Source organism: Biomphalaria glabrata, chromosome 18 (assembly GCF_947242115.1).
Source record: "Biomphalaria glabrata chromosome 18, xgBioGlab47.1, whole genome shotgun sequence".
Classification (NCBI taxonomy): Eukaryota; Metazoa; Mollusca; class Gastropoda; family Planorbidae; genus Biomphalaria; species Biomphalaria glabrata.
In genome coordinates, this window is record NC_074728.1 from 11,099,660 (window position 1) to 11,119,583 (window position 19,924).

General features: G+C 36.3%; 1 protein-coding gene across 6 annotated transcripts in view; it reads left to right on the forward strand.

Annotated features, from left to right (window-relative positions):
- The first annotated feature begins 4,960 nt into the window (after positions 1-4,960).
- LOC106063677 (ras-related protein Rab-27B-like) overlaps positions 4,961-19,924 on the forward strand; it is a 58,631-nt gene continuing 43,667 nt past the window's right edge. The window contains exons 1-2 of one of the 6 annotated variants that reach the window (XM_056017756.1): positions 4,961-5,285; positions 5,638-5,693. The gene's annotated coding sequence lies outside the window, so the exon portion shown is untranslated. The remainder of the gene's footprint in view (positions 5,286-5,637; positions 5,694-19,924) is intronic. The other 5 variants (XM_056017755.1, XM_056017758.1, XM_056017757.1 and 2 more) reach the window with 5 other exon arrangements.

Here is a 19,924-nt window from a genome sequence, read left to right on the forward strand (position 1 = left end):
GTGGCATTTTTTAATTTGTTTTATTAATTCTATCAGGTATCCTTGAAATGTACTTACTTTTGGTAGTTTATTTATTTCTCCAAGTTTATGTCTTAAGTCCTTCTCAACATTTTAATGTCATCAATAAATGCAAATAAAGTAATGAAGTTATTAGATGGCCAAGGTGTTGGCCTCAGTGTAATCTGCCTCTTGACATCTGGACACTTCTTGCTGGATCTATTTCTAGGAATGAAAGTAATTATTTAAAGTAAAGAGAAAATATAAATAAGCTTGTTGAAAGCAAAGTCTCAGCTACTAAAGATAATGCACACTATTTGTATTCCTACGTTATAAATAGCTACCATTTGGTGTATCTAGGTTATGGAAAAAAATTGTTGATAGGGCTATATTGTTATAATAGAATCATTTTTAACACTGCACAATAAAATTTTCTAAGCTCTTTGTAGCTTTTTTTTAAAATTTAGTTTGCGCCATTAAAGCTTAATGTCTTTGACATTGCCTAGTTTGTCCTGGAAATTCCTAATACTTTTTTTGTTTCAATATTGATTTAAAGAAGCTTATAAAGTTTAAAATAAGCTATTTAAAACAATTATTTATTCTCATTAAAAGTGTCTCTAACATAATTGAAATACATGAAATAGAAAAGTTGTCTTCAACAAAATATTAATTAAAATATAGCCACTAATCATATTTGCTTTTCAAACTTTGTTCAATCAGTTGAAGTATTGAAAACTCTTAGTATCACTATTTGTAATTTCAATAAACTAGACTTGTGTACTAGATTTACTCTCGAATATCACATTTCACATTTTAAATACTGGTTTAGGAACATATCGTAAGATCATAAATCTTGTATATCTCCATACCACTGACTCAATATAAAGTTTCGGACAGGATGGGCTCGTTAGTCATTGCTGGCTACCCATCTAGGAGAAGGAAAACTCTGAATTAAAACTTCTGCTGCCTTGCAGCTATGCCCAAAAGTGGGAAAGACTTCAGGAATCAATCCTGACGAAAAAATCAGGAGCCGGTGACCCTTAGGCAGTTTGCTGCACTCAGTGTTACAACCTAGCAGAACTTGCGACGTTGCTACCCAGAAACTGTATCGGCACTTACGTTGCTTTAGATACATCAGCTGCTTGGAAAAGGGAAAACTGATATGTGGCAAACATCGTTCTGACCACAGCTAATGCCCAGGCATTCATCTCATTTCCATGAGATGATCCATAGTCGCTTCGCGAATGATGGAGTTCGCATATACCACTCCGTACCAGGGAAGATAAATGATTTTTGAAAAGTTTTATTTAGTATTGATTCAATTCAAAATTTTATTTTTAAAAGACTTCTCTTCACCACTTGCACAAGGCCACATTAGATTTCTAAGGACGAGGTCTAACTGTACCTTTTTTTTTTTTTTTTTTTGTAAGGGAAGTCAGCATGATTCTTCATGTCTCTATTTTTCCCATGATTTGTTTTATTACAATTACTGCCCTTGACATTTCGTCTCCTTTATATCAACCGGTAAAATAATTAGAATAGATTCAATAGACGAATACATCGATGATATCTAGAGATAAATACACTATCTTGAACTGTTTGATTTAACAAAAAATTCTAATGTAAAAAAGGTGAGATCACATTCTAGCGTCATAGCCTAACCGTTGAGCAATAGCAAGATCTTTTTCGGCGAGCAGTCATTTTGAAATGTAATGGACTTGCTGTCAATGTTCAAGTAATTAAGTAACAATATCGGTAACTCGAGAATAAATAGCTGTTGGCTAAATTGTCGAAAATAGTTGTCAAAAAAACATCCAAAGGAAGTTAATGAAAATTGCGTTCTGAAAAAAAATTTTTTTTGTTGTTGCAGGGGCTATGCATAGCTCCAGTGCTTCCATCTTCTTAACCGCCCCTCCTTTTTTTTTCCCCCAAATAAAAAAGAATTGAAGCCAAATAGAAAGAAAATATGCGGTAATATTTTTTACTTATCTAAGACTGTTTTATGGATCTTTTTCGGAACACACAAATTAATGGACTTTTTTTTTTTTTTTTTTTTTTTACAAAAGAAGAACAGTTACAATTTGATATAAATAATATTGCGTTGTTTTTAAGTTAAAAGTTGTAAAAATCGTTGGTGTCGCAAATGCGACTTTTGTTATGTGCGAAACGAATGAATGCAGGCAAGAAGCAAACGTCTGGTACAGTCAAAGGTGTGACTGGACTGGAGCTCGAGGCTAAAGAACCTAGCGATTGTACTCAGGTATACACCTATGTCAACATTGTCCTCTTGATGAAAGGGTTTCGGTACGTACTTTGTATTTTTGGTGCCTGTTTCTTTGTTTGTGTACATAGTTGTTGTCTTTTTTTTTTTTCTGTTTGTCTGCGCAAAGGTCATGTTTATTGTTGATTGATAGAATCTTTTCCCGCCTTGTTCCATCTCCATGGAAGGTCCAGTTTTGTGTGTCCTGAAACTTTTTGGTTCTTTGAGCTGTAGCGTTCCCGGAACAGGACGCGGTTTTTCCTGTTTAGCCCCGTTTAAACGGTTTAGACATCTTTTGGGTGCTAAATACTGTAGGATAGCGTTTGCAAGAATATTAATAATAATAATCTTTATTATCCATAAGAAAATTTGTCTTAACAATTTATGCATTACACCAAACAAAACATCATAAGTATAGAAAATCAAAATATACATTCACACCAGACTCACTCATAATTTACATGTGAACAGATTGTTGAATTTTATTTCATGATTTGATTGCCAGAGAGACAAAAGAATTTATTGGTGTCTTGTATCTCTTTTGTGATGGTAAAATCACAAAGTCCTGACCCAAAGGGCGTTTTTTTTTTTTTTTTAGAATCTTTTTAGCTTTCTTATGAGTGTCTTTCTCAAACACTCAAAAAAACAAAGATTTACTGCTGCAGGGGTAAACGACTGTATAGAAAATACGAAAAACATGCATATATGTGACCCTGCCGGACCAAGTAAAACAAAGGACGTTTGGGCCACGAGGCCTTCATCAGCTACAAAACAAACAAAAAATAAAAAACAATTAACACAAAATAGTCTTAAGTTAACTTATCTGTCCGATGTTGTTCTCTATCGAGGCAGAAAAGAAATGAGCTACGCTGGTGTAAAAGCGCGGGAAAACGGAAGGGGGCGGAGATGTCAGGCAAAGATGAATGGGGAAAGGGGGTACCGTAGTGTTAGTGCCCATCGTGTATTAAATAAAAGTGTGCTGGTTGTTGATCCCGTTAGGTTGGAGGGTGCCTGACATGTAAATAAGTTTGTTTTCTATCTGCAGACGGGTGTTTTTGTCGTTGCATTGTTGTATGGCAGTGACGAGGAGGTCGGTGGTACCCCTATGATGTGTGCTATTAAAATGGATCATCCATTTTAATAGCACACATCATAGGGGTACCACCGACCTCCTCGTCACTGCCATACAACAATGCAACGACAAAAACACCCGTCTGCAGATAGAAAACAAACTTATTTACATGTCAGGCACCCTCCAACCTAACGGGATCAACAACCAGCACACTTTTATTTAATACACGATGGGCACTAACACTACGGTACCCCCTTTCCCCATTCATCTTTGCCTGACATCTCCGCCCCCTTCCGTTTTCCCGCGCTTTTACACCAGCGTAGCTCATTTCTTTTCTGCCTCGATAGAGAACAACATCGGACAGATAAGTTAACTTAAGACTATTTTGTGTTAATTGTTTTTTATTTTTTGTTTGTTTTGTAGCTGATGAAGGCCTCGTGGCCCAAACGTCCTTTGTTTTACTTGGTCCGGCAGGGTCACATATATGCATGTTTTTCGTACTTTCTCAAACAGCTGCCCAAATGGAGTTTGTTATTTTGCCAATGCCGAGACTATTGGCGGTGTCTACTGAGCCGGCGTTGTGGCTGTCATGATTGATGCCCGGCTGATAGGTCTATAAGCCTTCAGTGCAATGCGGTCCCGTGTTAGCTGTCATGCCTGCACTAAGGTTATTGTTTCCTAGTTGCGACAATTGTTGTGTAGATATTTTAGAGTTACATTGTTACTATGTAAGCCTATTATGTTTGCCAGTGGACTGGCAATAGAGGGACCTTTCCCACTTTTTGGTATCGTGTCCTTCCTACGGCAGTCATTTGCATAAGTTCTTTTTAATTCATTTGCATTTTATCCATCAATCAGAATTCTGTCTTTCATCTTTTCTTTCAATCATGCAACTTGTACAGAACTAGCAGAAAGTTGGCAAGTTTTTTTTTACAACTTCCTTCATGAAGGGATGTTCGTCTTTACAGGGCAGGATGGCAGCCTAGGTGTGTGGTATATAATATGCTCTTCGTAAGTGGCCACGATGGTCGCGAGTTCGAATCTTGCCCCCTTTCTTTCCCCGCCGTAGCCTACCTACTACGTAACATACTGCAGAGAGTTTGGGACGCACCTATCCCTTAGACTTTAGACTGTTGAACCGTTGGGGCACCACGCATGATCTGCCGACCGTCTCTCTTTATTCCTTTTGCCTTAAAAATAATCTGTTTCAATGGCAGGCCCGTCCATTCTATGATGCTGTCTTCCCATCGCTTTCTCTGCTTCTTCTTTTTCGTGGTAGCTTCTGTTACCTACATGAAGGTCTATGTGTGGGAAGTGTGGTCGAGAGGCTAAGTGCGCTTGAACTTGGCTTGTCTTGGCTACCTAGAAGGGGGCTCGAGGTTCGACACCCGACTCGGGCAGAGTTGCGTTTACTGAGCGCCTAAAGGCAGCACGGAAAACCAACTCCTAGATACCCCCTTCCCCCCACCGATCCACAAATGAGATTGGACCAAAGCGCTCTGATCATGCTATAAGCATGAAAGTAGCGCTATATAAAAGCTATAATAATTATGTGATATATCATTCTAAAGTTGTGTTCGTTGTTCATGTAGAATAGATCTTGATCAAGCTCTCCTTTCACCGTTGGTATTTTTCTCCTCCTCTCGCCCTCATTTTACCTTCTAGCTTAATCAATACTTCATGTTTGTGTGAGTGTGCGTGATGGGAACCGGATCTGCTTCGTGGACTACCTCTTCTCTTTTAGCGAGCAAAATTGTTTTTCCTCTTCAGTTCATAGGATAACCACCGCGTAAAGTAGGCTATTTAGAAAAACTTCTGTTAGACTTGTATATTTACAAATCTAGTCTAGATTTCTAGAGATAGAGTAGATTTATTGAAAATAAAGTTTTTAGATCTAGACTCCACATTCAGTGTCTTTACTCGATCTACAGTAAGTGTCGTAACTTAAAAAACTTCGTAAGTTTTTAAGTTGAACTTATCGTCTTATAGTATAGACTTATACTTTTATAGTTATTTATACTATTAAGTTTAAGTATTATACTAGCCTTTTTATATTAACTTATTAAGCCTGTTACTTTTATTATTTAACTTTTACATACTGTAACATAGCCTCATAGACTATAGCCTATACTGTCTATAGGACTATGTCACTATACTATAGGTTAATTTGTTACTGATAGACATCTAGTTACACTGTTACTGATACTGTGTTAGTGTTAGGTGTAACTATAAACTAAAATGACAAAACTTGTCAAAACTGTAACTTCAATTTCAAAGTGGGAAAATAAACTTGAGTCTTAAATTACAGAGCTACAGCTGAAGACACGGTGACAGTCAAATTCGGCTTAGACTTAGAAAAAAAAGGTACACCAACTTTGTCTTTGTCACACTTTGTGTATGAGTATACTATGAGTATAGTAATAGTGAGTGTAAGAAAATTAAGTAGATCTATTATGACTATGTTACAATGACAATGTTACAATAAAAATGTAGACATAGATCTACACTCTATATAGATAAGTATTTTATCTATATCTAATAATAAATAATCTAATTAATTAGATCTAAACTTTCTAGACAATTTTATAGAATTAATAATAGATCTAATATTCTACAATTACATTGTCATTGATTATTTAAATATCTCTAGAGATTATATTCTATCTAGATCTAAAATAAGAATCTAGATTCTAGATTATTCTAAATCGAGTAATCTAGATATTATCATTAGTCATTATTTATATTATATTAGTATTAGATCTAGTACTGAGTTAATTGTTAATTATATATATATATCTTTCTTTTTGTTATAGTTATAGATCTAGGCCTATAAACTAGATCTAGACTAGGCCTAGATTTAGCTTTAGAGATCTAGATAAATAGACTCGATTTATCGAGATCTAGATGTGCTTAATTTCTATCTAGATCTAGATAAATAAGCTCGATTTGTCTAGATCTTGATCTTGAATCTATATCAACTCTAGTAATGACAAAAACTGCTTTCTGTAAAAAGTGTGGTTATTTTTTTGAGTCAGTCAGTTGATTAAAACTTCATGTTTTATTAATGTTTATTTTAAAAAAGTCATGGAAGAAGAAAAGAAAATGTGTACAAAATGTTTAGTTTGCTAAATATGTTTTGGACGTTCCTTCAGAACTGAAGATTATTACTACATCCTAGTGAATCTCTCATCGATTAACTTTACAAATAACTTTCAACCTAACTATGAAATTTATAATTTAAAATTTGTTCTAATGACTTAAAGCTTAAAAAATTATAATGGAAAAAGAAGAACTTTCTTTCAGTTAAAATTACTTCAACATCATTACTGTATTTTATACAGAGACATTATTGAACAAATATTTAAGGAACAACTATGGTAAAGTTGTTGAATGGGCTTGGCATTGGTTTGTAGCTGGAGACAACTTGTCCAACTTACTTTTCTATTTTTTTTTTTTTTTCAAATTAAATTTTGTTTACATACATATTAAATATATTTACAGCTTTTAATTGCAGTGTCAAAAAGTTTATATACCGGTATTACAGGATTTCAAATGATTTTAAAGCATAAGTCTACAGCCTACTTTAGAACTACTTCCTTTTAACATATAAACTAATCTCATATTGTTCTGTCTTCTGTCTTTTTCTCTTCAGCCACATATATATCCACTCTTCTCAGCATAAATTAATCTCATACATGGTTCTATTTTCTGTCCCTCCTTTTTCTCTTCAGCCCCTTTTGTCCACTCTTTTATCCTCTCATCTGCCATAATCCTGCTGAAAGTATCCTCAGGAACTACTCACACAGACACTATTATATGACTACAACACTACATACAGGCAAAGTTAAAGGCCCCATTTTTGTCCAGTTATGAAGGTGTGACCACTAAGGCTTTCTAGGTTGATTTCAGTTTACACTCAAGTAATTGACAAGGTGTGAGTCAAGCAGATGTGTCTAAAAGAGCAATTAATTTTCAATTGCTAAGAATAATTACATTTGAAAGATGAGCAGATTAAAAAAAAAAAGATTAACCTAAATTATTATCATTATTATTTTTGATGCCCTGCTAGGGTCCTGTTCTCTGGCTCAGTGGCAAGCCAACTAGAGGCTCCTCCCAAACTGTTAAAGAAACGACTTCCTATTCAGTACACATTTCATGGTTCACTATCTATATTTCTGTAATATTTTGTAATCAATGCACAAACAAGCAGCTTTATTTGTTTTAATACCTTATCGAATGAAGCCGGTATAATGCATACACCACTTTTTAAGCTTGTCTTTGAAATCTTTTATTTTTATTTGAATAAACTTTAAGGTTTCATGTTTTGTATTTTTAAAAATCTTTTGATTTGTTTAACTCTCTCTTTTCCCATAATGATGTTTTTTTGTGTGCCTTATAGCAAGTTGCCATGAGCTGACTCTAAGTTGTAATAAGAGCTTTAAACGTATCCCTTTGCTTTGTCTCTACCATGACTAAGTCTTGTCATAGGAAAATGGTGTCTGAAGTGTAGGCCTACTTAAGCTGCCACTCTTGGGGGGATTTCCAGATTGTTCATCATTTATGATAGAGCTGAGATATATAAGATACATAAATACCGGTATATATATATATTTTGATTAGAGACCTTTTTGATAGAAGCCTGTGTATCCCTTTTTGTTTTAACCGGAAAGCACTGACAAAATTTAAGCTTAGCCATGATTTGATTTTCACACGTGTTTTATCAGCTGCGCTGTACCCCTCTTTTATACACCGTACAGCAATCATTCTAATGATTACATCAGCTAACACACACAGGGTGAAGCCTGGTCGTGCGGAATGCGCGCTGGATTGTCGTTCAGACCGGTCGTCATGCGGGAGGTTTGGACTATGAAGTAAATATCTTGATCTCTGAAGTAACATCCGAAACATGTATTACATTGTAAAACAAACACACACAAACTCCATAAATGTTACTAAACCCTTTTTTATTACATTAACTATATTCAGCTTGCAAATTCTTTATGAGAAAAGGAAAAAGAATTAATGCCTGGACACGGTTCTCGAAAACGGCTCTAACGATTTTCCTTGAAATTTGGCAGTTCATTTATATTTTAGGGAAAAGAATTATAAGCTAATTGGTCACACAGGGAAATCTCTGGTTTGACCGTCATAATAGTTGGAAGTAAAATGATTCTAATAATCAAATTGATCTTTAGGACTAGACAATCTTTATCTTGAAAATACAAACTTCAGCGGGTATTCCCGCATGATTTCATTCAAGAATGAAATAAATACATAACTAAATACATAATTAATGCTATCATCACAGGTTCCCTTTTACCTTATGTCGATACATAATTTTAATTTGCATTAAAAAATAATCGCATTCTACTCTTTGATTTCGGATGTATTTCTTCTCAATGATTTGTTCGGAGCGGTACGTGCACATCCTTGGTCCTATGCTTGGTGCCGCGATCTGAGCGAGTGTAGAAGGTGGTTGATGTCTCACAGTTTTGCCTCTTTCAATTCGCATGGTACTAGCCCTTAAGGATAAACATATCTTTTATTTCTTCCGCCAGTGAAACGTTCCAATAGGTACAGACAGCTCTTGTCACATTTAGCACTCACCTTTTACGTACGTACAGATACACTTCTTTGGTCCATGGGGTTGTCTTCCTTAGATTAGGGCAATGATTTCATTATTTAAAATCTATCCCTTTTCTCTCTACCATTCTCTGATTTTTCTCATTCCTTTCTCTCTCTCTCTCTCTCTCTCTCTCTCTCTCTCTCTCTCTCTCTGTCTCTCTCTGTGTCTGTCTGTCTGTCTCTCTCTCTGTCTGTCTTTCTATTCAGACGAAGTAGCATTATACGTCTTCGCCCCCCCCCCCATCCCCCGTGCCCTGTTTTACTAAGCTTAAATGGCGGTCATGTCTCTGCCGATGGAAGTAACAATGTGTCTCTGCTCATGGAAGTAACACTGTGTCTCAGCCCATGGAAGTAACACTGTGTCTCTGCCCATGGAAGTAACACCGCGTCTCTGCCCATGGAAGTAACACTGCGTCTCTGCCCATGGAAGTAACACTGCGTCTCAGCCCATGGAAGTATCACTGTGGCTCTGCCCATGGAAGTAACACTGCGTCTCTGCCCATGAAAGTATCACTGTGGCTCTGCCCATGGAAGTAACACTGTGTCTCTGCCCATGAAAGTATCACTGTCGCTCTGCCCATGAAAGTATCACTGTCGCTCTGTCCATGGAAGTAACACTGTGTCTCTGCCCATGAAAGTATCACTGTGGCTCTGCCCATGGAAGTAACACTGTGTCTCTGCCCATGAAAGTAACACTGTGTCTCTGCCCATGAAAGTATCACTGTGGCTCTGCACATGGAAGTAACACTGCATCTCAGCCCATGGAAGTATCACTGTGGCTCTGCCCATGGAAGTAACACTGCGTCTCAGCCCATGGAAGTATCACTGTGGTTCTGCCCATGGAAGTAACACTGTCTCTGCCCATGGAAGTATCACTGTGTCTCTGCCCATGAAAGTAACACTGTGTCTCTACCCATGGAAGTAACACTGCGTCTCAGCCCATGGAAGTATCACTGTGGCTCTGCCCATGGAAGTAACACTGCGTCTCAGCCCATGGAAGTATCACTGTGGCTCTGCCCATGGAAGTAACACTGTCTCTGCCCATGGAAGTAACACTGTGTCTCTGCCGGACGTTGTAACACTGAAGTTATGAAGACAGCCGGAGATTTATTGGGATTTTTTGTATCCGGTCCTTTCTATTCTGGATTGTCTTTCCCTTTTCTCCGCGCGCGCTTGTCCGCTTGTGTGAGTCCGATCTGATCATCCGCCCCCCAGAGACATCTGGTCTCAGATATTTGCTGACCCATGTTATTGATACAACACGCTGGCTGTATCGTGTTTCTATTTGGTATAAATTAGATGTTTGGTCGTATTTCTGCTTCCTAGAAAATCAAACACATGGTCGTATTTCTACTTTGTATGAAATCAAACACATGGTCGTATTTTTACTTTGTATGAATCAAACACATGGTCGTATTTTTACTTTGTATGAATCAAACACATGGTCGTATTTTTACTTTGTATGAATCAAACACATGGTCGTATTTTTACTTTGTATGAATCAAACACATGGTCGTATTTCAACTTTGTATGAATCAAACACATGGTCGTATTTTTACTTTGTATGAATCAAACACATGGTCGTATTTTTACTTTGTATGAATCAAACACATGGTCGTATTTTTACTTTGTATGAATCAAACACATGGTCGTATTTTTACTTTGTATGAATCAAACACATGGTCGTATTTTTACTTTGTATGAATCAAACACATGGTCGTATTTTTACTTTGTATGAATCAAACACATGGTCGTATTTTTACTTTGTATGAATCAAACACATAGTCGTATTTTTACTTTGTATGAATCAAACACATGGTCGTATTTTTACTTTGTATGAATCAAACACATGGTCGTATTTCAACTTTGTATGAATCAAACACATGGTCGTATTTCTACTTTGTATGAATCAAACACATGGTCGTATTTTTACTTTGTATGAATCAAACACATGGTCGTATTTTTACTTTGTATGAATCAAACACATGGTCGTATTTCAACTTTGTATGAATCAAACACATGGTCGTATTTCAACTTTGTATGAATCAAACACATGGTCGTATTTCAACTTTGTATGAATCAAACACATGGTCGTATTTTTACTTTGTATGAATCAAACACATGGTCGTATTTTTACTTTGTATGAATCAAACACATGGTCGTATTTTTACTTTGTATGAATCAAACACATGGTCGTATTTTTACTTTGTATGAATCAAACACATGGTCGTATTTTTACTTTGTATGAATCAAACACATGGTCGTATTTTTACTTTGTATGAATCAAACACATGGTCGTATTTTTACTTTGTATGAATCAAACACATGGTCGTATTTTTACTTTGTATGAAATCAAACACATGGTCGTATTTTTACTTTGTATGAAATCAAACACATGGTCATATATTTTATTTGTATGAATCAAACACATGGTCGTATTTTTACTTTGTATGAATCAAACACATGGTCGTATTTTTACTTTGTATGAATCAAACACATGGTCGTATTTTTACTTTGTATGAATCAAACACATGGTCGTATTTTTACTTTGTATGAATCAAACACATGTTCGTATTTTTACTTTGTATGAATCAAACACATGGTCGTATTTTTACTTTGTATGAATCAAACACATGGTCGTATTTTTACTTTGTATGAATCAAACACATGGTCGTATTTTTACTTTGTATGAAATCAAACACATGGTCGTATTTTTACTTTGTATGAAATCAAACACATGGTCATATATTTTATTTGTATGAAATCAAACACATGGTCGTATTTTTACTTTGTATGAAATCAAACACATGGTCGTATTTTTACTTTGTATGAAATGAAAAGTTGTGATTGAACGTTTAGTCAACCAATCTTTATTTCTTTGTTTTCACGTCTTTAAAAAAAATCTTGATGTCTATCTACGTCAAAGTTCCCATTTTATAAGCCGTTGAACATGCTTTGATGCCCAAAACTAAGGCCCGCGGTCTTTATCCGGTCCGTGGCGAGGTGTTATCTGGCCTGTTGAAACTTCTATCCGGTTCACATAGAAGCCACCGAGGCTCGGTTCCATTGAACTTGACGACTTTTCTGAGGCGATGAGGCCAGCGACACGTGTGTCTGAAATCTCCATGTCCCCATGCCCAAATAGTTTGAACATCACTACACGTGTCTTGTATTTACTCAACTAAATCCTATGCGTATGGCCTAAAATGTGCCGTTGTGCCCCCCCCCCCCAAAAAAAAAATCAAATCAAATGACCTGGTGAGATTAGGCAGGAAGACGTCTTCTCTAATAATGCATTGTTTAATTATACCAATCAAGTGATCTGTTTTGTTGTTCTATTAACGAGATCTATAAGCCTTGAGTTGAAGACGAAACAGCGCCAGGACCTGTTCGTTTGTGTTGACATAATGGGTAAGACAGGCCCTTAGAGGCAGCCTCTGAGTTTATAGCACAAACTCCTTTGTTGTCTTCATAATAGTGATGATAATACTGAAATTATTTCGAAGGATGTTGTCTTAAGCTTTACCGTTGTTTGTTTTAGATAATGACATTTTGAATAAACATGAAAAATACTTTCATTCGACAACTAATCTCAATGAATTTAAATGGCATTATATACACTATATGTACATGTGTATTTATTACATAAATCACAAAACGTTGAGTTTCAGATATAGATGACAAATGAGATATTGTGTTTGCACTTTTAGCTCATCGATTTCAAGGCCTTATTGGAAGAGAGAGAGAGAGAGTAGCCTGGTGAAGCGTATTAAATTCATGATTTAGCTTTAAATAATTGATTGTAAAACTGTTTTCCACTTCGCACTGTTGTAAGTCCATTGACTTTGACAATATCAGTTAAGAGTCGAGGCCAAGTCTTTTGAGATCCTTTTGATCGCTGAAAAGTCTCTCCCAGAGGTCAGCAATGAGATGAACTCATTGTTTGCAGGGCAGGATTCCTCCCGGGCTTTGCAACGGCAGCCTCCCTTGTAAGAGAGGGGACGCTAGACGTGCCTACTCTCAAGGCACCTTTGGTCTGGAATGAGTCAAGGCTCATGGCTCTCCCTCTGTTGTTGGGGCTCCATTAGTATTAAGATAATAAAATTGGAACATTACAGGATCCTTACCCCCCCCCCTCCACTTCCCTCTGGGAATGGGAAAAAGTTCACATTTACATTTGAATATCTCAGTAATGTTGAAGTTATTTCCCTTTTTGATATAAAAATTAATTATTTCACTTATTGGTTATTTTTTAAAATTGATTCATGTTTTGTAAGTTGCAGTAAATAATTGTTGAAAGTTTCAGCTTGATCCTAGAATGGGCGTGGAAGAAATAGCGTGTTCAAACTTTTTACCAGACAGAGTGAGTTGATATAAGCTTAACACATTATGTATTTAAAAAAAAGGTGTGCATGTATCAATGAAAGTCTTTGAGCCCTTTCTTTCCATTTTATAAAGTTAAAATTAGAGGCAGCCTCTGAGTTTATAGCACAAACTCCTTTGTTGTCTTCATAATAGTGATGATAATACTGAAATTATTTCGAAGGATGTTGTCTTAAGCTTTACCGTTGTTTGTTTTAGATAATGACATTTTGAATAAACATGAAAAATACTTTCATTCGACAACTAATCTCAATGAATTTAAATGGCATTATATACACTATATGTACATGTGTATTTATTACATAAATCACAAAACGTTGAGTTTCAGATATAGATGACAAATGAGATATTGTGTTTGCACTTTTAGCTCATCGATTTCAAGGCCTTATTGGAAGAGAGAGAGAGAGAGTAGCCTGGTGAAGCGTATTAAATTCATGATTTAGCTTTAAATAATTGATTGTAAAACTGTTTTCCACTTCGCACTGTTGTAAGTCCATTGACTTTGACAATATCAGTTAAGAGTCGAGGCCAAGTCTTTTGAGATCCTTTTGATCGCTGAAAAGTCTCTCCCAGAGGTCAGCAATGAGATGAACTCATTGTTTGCAGGGCAGGATTCCTCCCGGGCTTTGCAACGGCAGCCTCCCTTGTAAGAGAGGGGACGCTAGACGTGCCTACTCTCAAGGCACCTTTGGTCTGGAATGAGTCAAGGCTCATGGCTCTCCCTCTGTTGTTGGGGCTCCATTAGTATTAAGATAATAAAATTGGAACATTACAGGATCCTTACCCCCCCCCCTCCACTTCCCTCTGGGAATGGGAAAAAGTTCACATTTACATTTGAATATCTCAGTAATGTTGAAGTTATTTCCCTTTTTGATATAAAAATTAATTATTTCACTTATTGGTTATTTTTTAAAATTGATTCATGTTTTGTAAGTTGCAGTAAATAATTGTTGAAAGTTTCAGCTTGATCCTAGAATGGGCGTGGAAGAAATAGCGTGTTCAAACTTTTTACCAGACAGAGTGAGTTGATATAAGCTTAACACATTATGTATTTAAAAAAAAGGTGTGCATGTATCAATGAAAGTCTTTGAGCCCTTTCTTTCCATTTTATAAAGTTAAGCAGTTAATTGAAACAAAGATACCGGCAGTTATTATTACACTGAACCTCCTCAATCCTGTTAATTGTCTTATTAATTTTGGTGACACTCTTTCCACCTCCGCTATTGCTCACTCTAGATCTAGATAACAAACAAGTAAACAAAACGTACTTGTGTTTGTAAAATAGCTTCGTCAACAGAATGATCCTGTATCCTATTATAAATATTATACATTTTTTTGCAAAAAGTTTACAGTTTGTTTCTTCATACAGGTTCGTTTGTTAAGTAATCAATATTTTGTCCCTCGCTGTCATAAGCTATAAGCCTAGAATTGTCTTGGGACTGGCCCGGCAATGGTTTAGCGTGAGTGCTGCCATTCACTCATTGTTTAATGCAGCACGCTCTCAGCATCAATGAGCAACGCATTGAGTAACATCATTTCCTTGGCGCACACACTTGGTAGCTTTTTATGCTACATGGTGCATCTTATCAATTTCTCATCTTATAAATTACAGCAGTTCCCTCAGAAGAGAAGACAATGGCGTCCCTTGCCTATATATGTGTTAATCATGTCGAACATGTTGATTGGAGACTTCAACTCTGCTAAGGCATTGGCTTTCCTAGCTATGTTCTAGTGGCGCTAGGTACACATGGAATAAGAAAGTGGACTCTAAATAGTCTGACACTTTATAATCCGACACAACGCCGAGGTAAATAAATGCTGTGAATGGACATTATTTTTAATCATTTGGCCGTGTAGCATTTAGCTCTTGAGCTATAAAGAGGGAATAACCCATGGGGGATTATGGGCACGACATGGTCAAAATTGTGCCGATGTGCCAAAAAAACCCAAAATATGAAATATCATAATAAATAAATGCAGTTTTTCATCAATGAATTCTATGCTTTATTTTATACCCCCTTTTCATGTTATAATGGCACTGGGGAAGAAGAACACATGGAATAAAAAATGTGCCTTTATCTTTGAGTCATTCTGAGCACAGTTGAATTTTGATAATCCGACACACTCAGCAATCCGACGTGACGCAAAAGTAAATTGATGCAGATCTACTTATTAATGACTTCTATAGTACCTCTATGTTTAGAATATAGGTAGCCTTAAATTGTAATTAAGTAAAATCTCTGAAAGCTAAGATCAAAACATTTCAATGATAGCCACATTCGTTATCCAGGGGGCTGGAGGCTTTGCACTGGGGTTCTGTGCCTCCTCATGTGGCTGGTGAGACCTATGTGAGCCCGTAATGTTCGGCTGCACACTGGGCAGGTTATTCCAGCTGGAGCTAGTGTCATTGGCCTTGCTTTTTTTTTCTCTGACGCTTTTTCTCTGCCAGCGCTGTTCTTTTGTCCTCAGCAATTTACAGCGCGATGTCATGATGATCTATCATGTGCTTCCGTCTTCCAGGTGGCAGGGTTAATACTGAAGGCTTTCAGAGAAGCTTTGAGGGTATCCCTGCAGCATTTTCTTTGTCCACCTTGTGAGAGCTTCCTTTCCTTGGGCAGGAGTTGTACAGGATTCGGGAATTTTCTGTTCTGCAGATGTAACCTGCCCTTCGCAGCTGGGACTGCATCAGGATTGTGTGGATGCTTTGCAGGACCGCTCTTTGAAGGACTTCAGTATTTGGTATTTTTCTTGCCATTAAAGGGTTGGTATTTTTCTGAGACAGATCCTGTGGAAGTGGTCTTAAAACACCATAAATATATGATATTGACATATTCTGTTAAATTCTTTGTGTCACAGCTAACATTTGGTGTTTTCTGCTCATCGCTTATATCAGAATCTATTGATTTAATTGAAACACATTATCTGCCATAGTTTTAGACTCATTGGTTAAACGGGAACCACGAACACACACACATATGGCATAGATGATCTTGGAAATGAAAATGCTTACACGAAGACTAGTGAACGGCCTAGAAAACTGCTTGTTGATTATTGATTTGTTTTCTCTGCATGTCTGTTAACGTTACTTTCTCCATTGAATTTGCGTTTTATTGAAAGAGATGTGCAGGAAACGTAAAGTCATTGTGATAAGATGTCTGATAAACGTGACATGTAATATAGACGTACATACGCGTAACATGCACTAGCAACACTAGTTAACAGATGAGGACTCGATCTACAGACCCCTGAACCGGCCCACAGTGACAAAAACCTGACTTGACCATCAAATATTCTCCAAAAAAGAACCTTTTCACGTTAATAGTTATACTGGCCCGATATGATGCCTGGTAGCCAAATAAACTCAGGGATTTATATATGTGACATGCTTCCTGGCCATACAATAAACTCGGGGTATAGGATGTCGTAATACTGTAATAAATGTCTTATAGATTTATTCTTAAAAGGAACCTAAATAGCAGTGATGGAAAAAGAGTATTGATTAATTTCAATCTAAATCAAACAGTGTGTTATAGATAAACATGAAACCAGGTCGCTGTTTTAAAATAGATGCACACTGCAAGACTCTCAGGCACAAAACGACGTCCTTCATTGGAGCTTTCCTCTTGGGAGGGGAGGGCTGTGATGAGACAAAGTCTGCTACCATCGCTCGGCTTTACTCTGTTGGTTTGTTTTCCCGATTATACATTTAGGTGAAAACTCCAAGATGTTGCAATACTAATTCTTTTAAGACTCGGTTCCCACCTCTTTAACGCCCTTCTAAAGAGTGAAACAAAACAAAAATAAATGCTTGCTTATTTAAATGAAGTTTATGACGTTGTCCCCCATACTCTTGAATTCGAGTATTCCTGATACTCACACGTGGCTACCTTAAAATAGTTGATGGGCAATGGGTTGTTTATCCCCCTTTTTTAACATTTCATGCCTCGTTGTAACTGCCCCATTATAACGCTCTTCCTTACATACATTTGGGCAGTGAATTCTATTATCTTTTACTGAATTCTACTATTTTCTACTTCAGCTGAATTCTAGTAGCGTTTACTGAATTACTTTTAAATAGGTGACTTGTTTTTGGTTTGCATATATTTAATGGCGGGAAACTTTTGTTTTTACACGTAATAACGCATACTTTTGATCCGTGAATTCTAGTGCCCCCCCCTCCTCACACACACACAAAGATTCGAATATAAGTTGCTTATCACGTTTCATTTTTTTTTCTAGACTTTTGTATTCTAGGATCTATTTTTTTCTTGTTTTTTTTTGTTCAAGTTTATTTACAAGTATGTAAGTTAAGGACCAGTACATTGCTTTCCTTTAAGAAGGACTGGTTAGGTTTTTACCATGCTTTGCTTGGGTTTTTATATTATTCTGTTGTTTTTTTTTGGGGGGGGCATCTGTTGTTTAATAGTAACAATCTATATCAAGATGCCTTATTGACGCAAATCAAGTGACACAAATCATGTAAGCTCTCTTGTTGTAGGGCAACTTGACACATCCTAAGATCACCGCTGTTGTCTAAGGAACGTTCATGCCAAGTTTTATTAAGATAGGTCAGACCGTTTGGATTTCTATGAAAGACATGGATACATAAACCTAACATTAAAATAGAATGTTAGGTTTATGTATGTATATGTATGTATATATATATATATATATATATATATATATATATATATATATATATATATATATATATATATATATATATATATATATATATATATATATATATATATATATATATATATATATATATATATACATATACAGTCACGACAGCCCTTTTTTTTTTTTGTAAAAAAAAAAATAGGTGCCGGTACTCGGTAGTTGATTGCCTAACTTTTAACTACTAAAAATTAATAATGTACGTTAAAATGCAAGAAAAGTAAAATAAAATTTTTCGAAAAGGTGCCGGTACGCCGTGCCGGTGCGTACCGTCACAAAAGACCTGTATATGCATCTAATTTTAACTTTACCCGGTTTTATTCTAGAAGCTTCGATACGGAAGAGCTATGACGTCACCTCATGCTGAGGTGATTGGGCGTGGTTTGTCTGGGGAAATGGGGATTGTTTGAGCTGAGCTAGTTAGTTGTAGACGGGACTTCATAGGAGAAAGTTGTAGACGAAAACTTGTCAATAGAAGTCGCATAGTTATAGAGTTATTACAGAGTTGCCTACAAGTACGCATCTTACGTATTTTGTACGCAAATGGACAGGAAAATACGCGAGTACCGTGTATCATCTAAAAATACGCATTTCCCCCTCTAAAGCAAAAAAAATAAAAAAAAATCACCCCCCCCCCCCCCCAAAAAAAAAAAAAATTAGTTCTTGCTAATCTTATACAGATAAGTGCGTCAATGCCTGGAAATGAACTATTCTTAGTAATCTACCATGAAATAGTATCGTTTGTTTGTTGTTGTTTTTTTCAAGCGCGCTGACGCGCGAAGATTTAAATGTATACTAGTTCTTGCTGATGAAAGTAAGAAGGGCAGAGGTTTTTAATAGAAGAAATATTGATTGAGCTTAATCTCTCTCTTAGCATGATAAAGGGAATCTAACGGATGTTCCCTGACTTGCAGAACAAATCTTGTGTAGCACATCGAAATCTACTATTATAGTCACTAGCGACTAGCTAGGTTCCATTACTTATGAAGGGCTCAATTCAAAGAATGAAATCAGGGGCACTCAAGGCTGATTGTTTTGCAAAAAAGCTTTAATTATGCTGACAAAAACGATTAAATTCTTCATTCCTAGCGCTCTCCTTCATCACATCTGTTTGTTTTATAGAACAACTTCAAGCATCAGAAACCATCTTACAACAGCTATTCAGCAGACTCAATAGACCAGCTTTTCTGTTAGAAACAAGCTCAATGACTAATTAAGAATTACAAATTTCCCTTTTGGCATGTAGGCATCTCTGAGTTGTAGAATTAATACATTTGTTTAAATCTATTTTATTACGAGCTCCGAAGAAGATATTCAACTGAACTATTTCATATTGTGTATGTGTACATTGTGAGTGAGTTCTAGTTCCTGAATTGAAGTTTTTGTATTTTGAATTCAATAATGTTCATTATTTGAATTAGTAGAGATATCTATATCTCCGGCTTAAAGGTGTTCCTTGTTTAAGCGTTTAAACAAATATCAAAGATATGCATCTTCAACAAGTCAAGTACTAAAATGAGCATTGTCTGATCAATACAATCATATTGTAGTCTCAAATCAACTTTCACATTTAGCACTCAAAAGAAACATCCCGCGACATATACATTAGCTTAGAAAATCTTGTACCACAAAGTGTGTAGCTTAGGAAGGTCTTCCGTCAGTCTTTTTTTTTTTTTTTTTTTTATTGTGTGTGGTCATTTTGTTTTACGGTCTAATATCTATGAACTTGAAGTACTTTTGAGATTTTCTCTTGTTCACAAAATTTGAGGCCGTAGCAAGGCTCGCCCCCTCCCCCCCCCCACCCCCCCATTTCTCGCGACGTGTTTGTGGGTTTACTTGTTAGTGAAATGAGATTATCCTTGTGGTGGATATTGATCATGAGGGTGTCCATTACACGGCCGGCA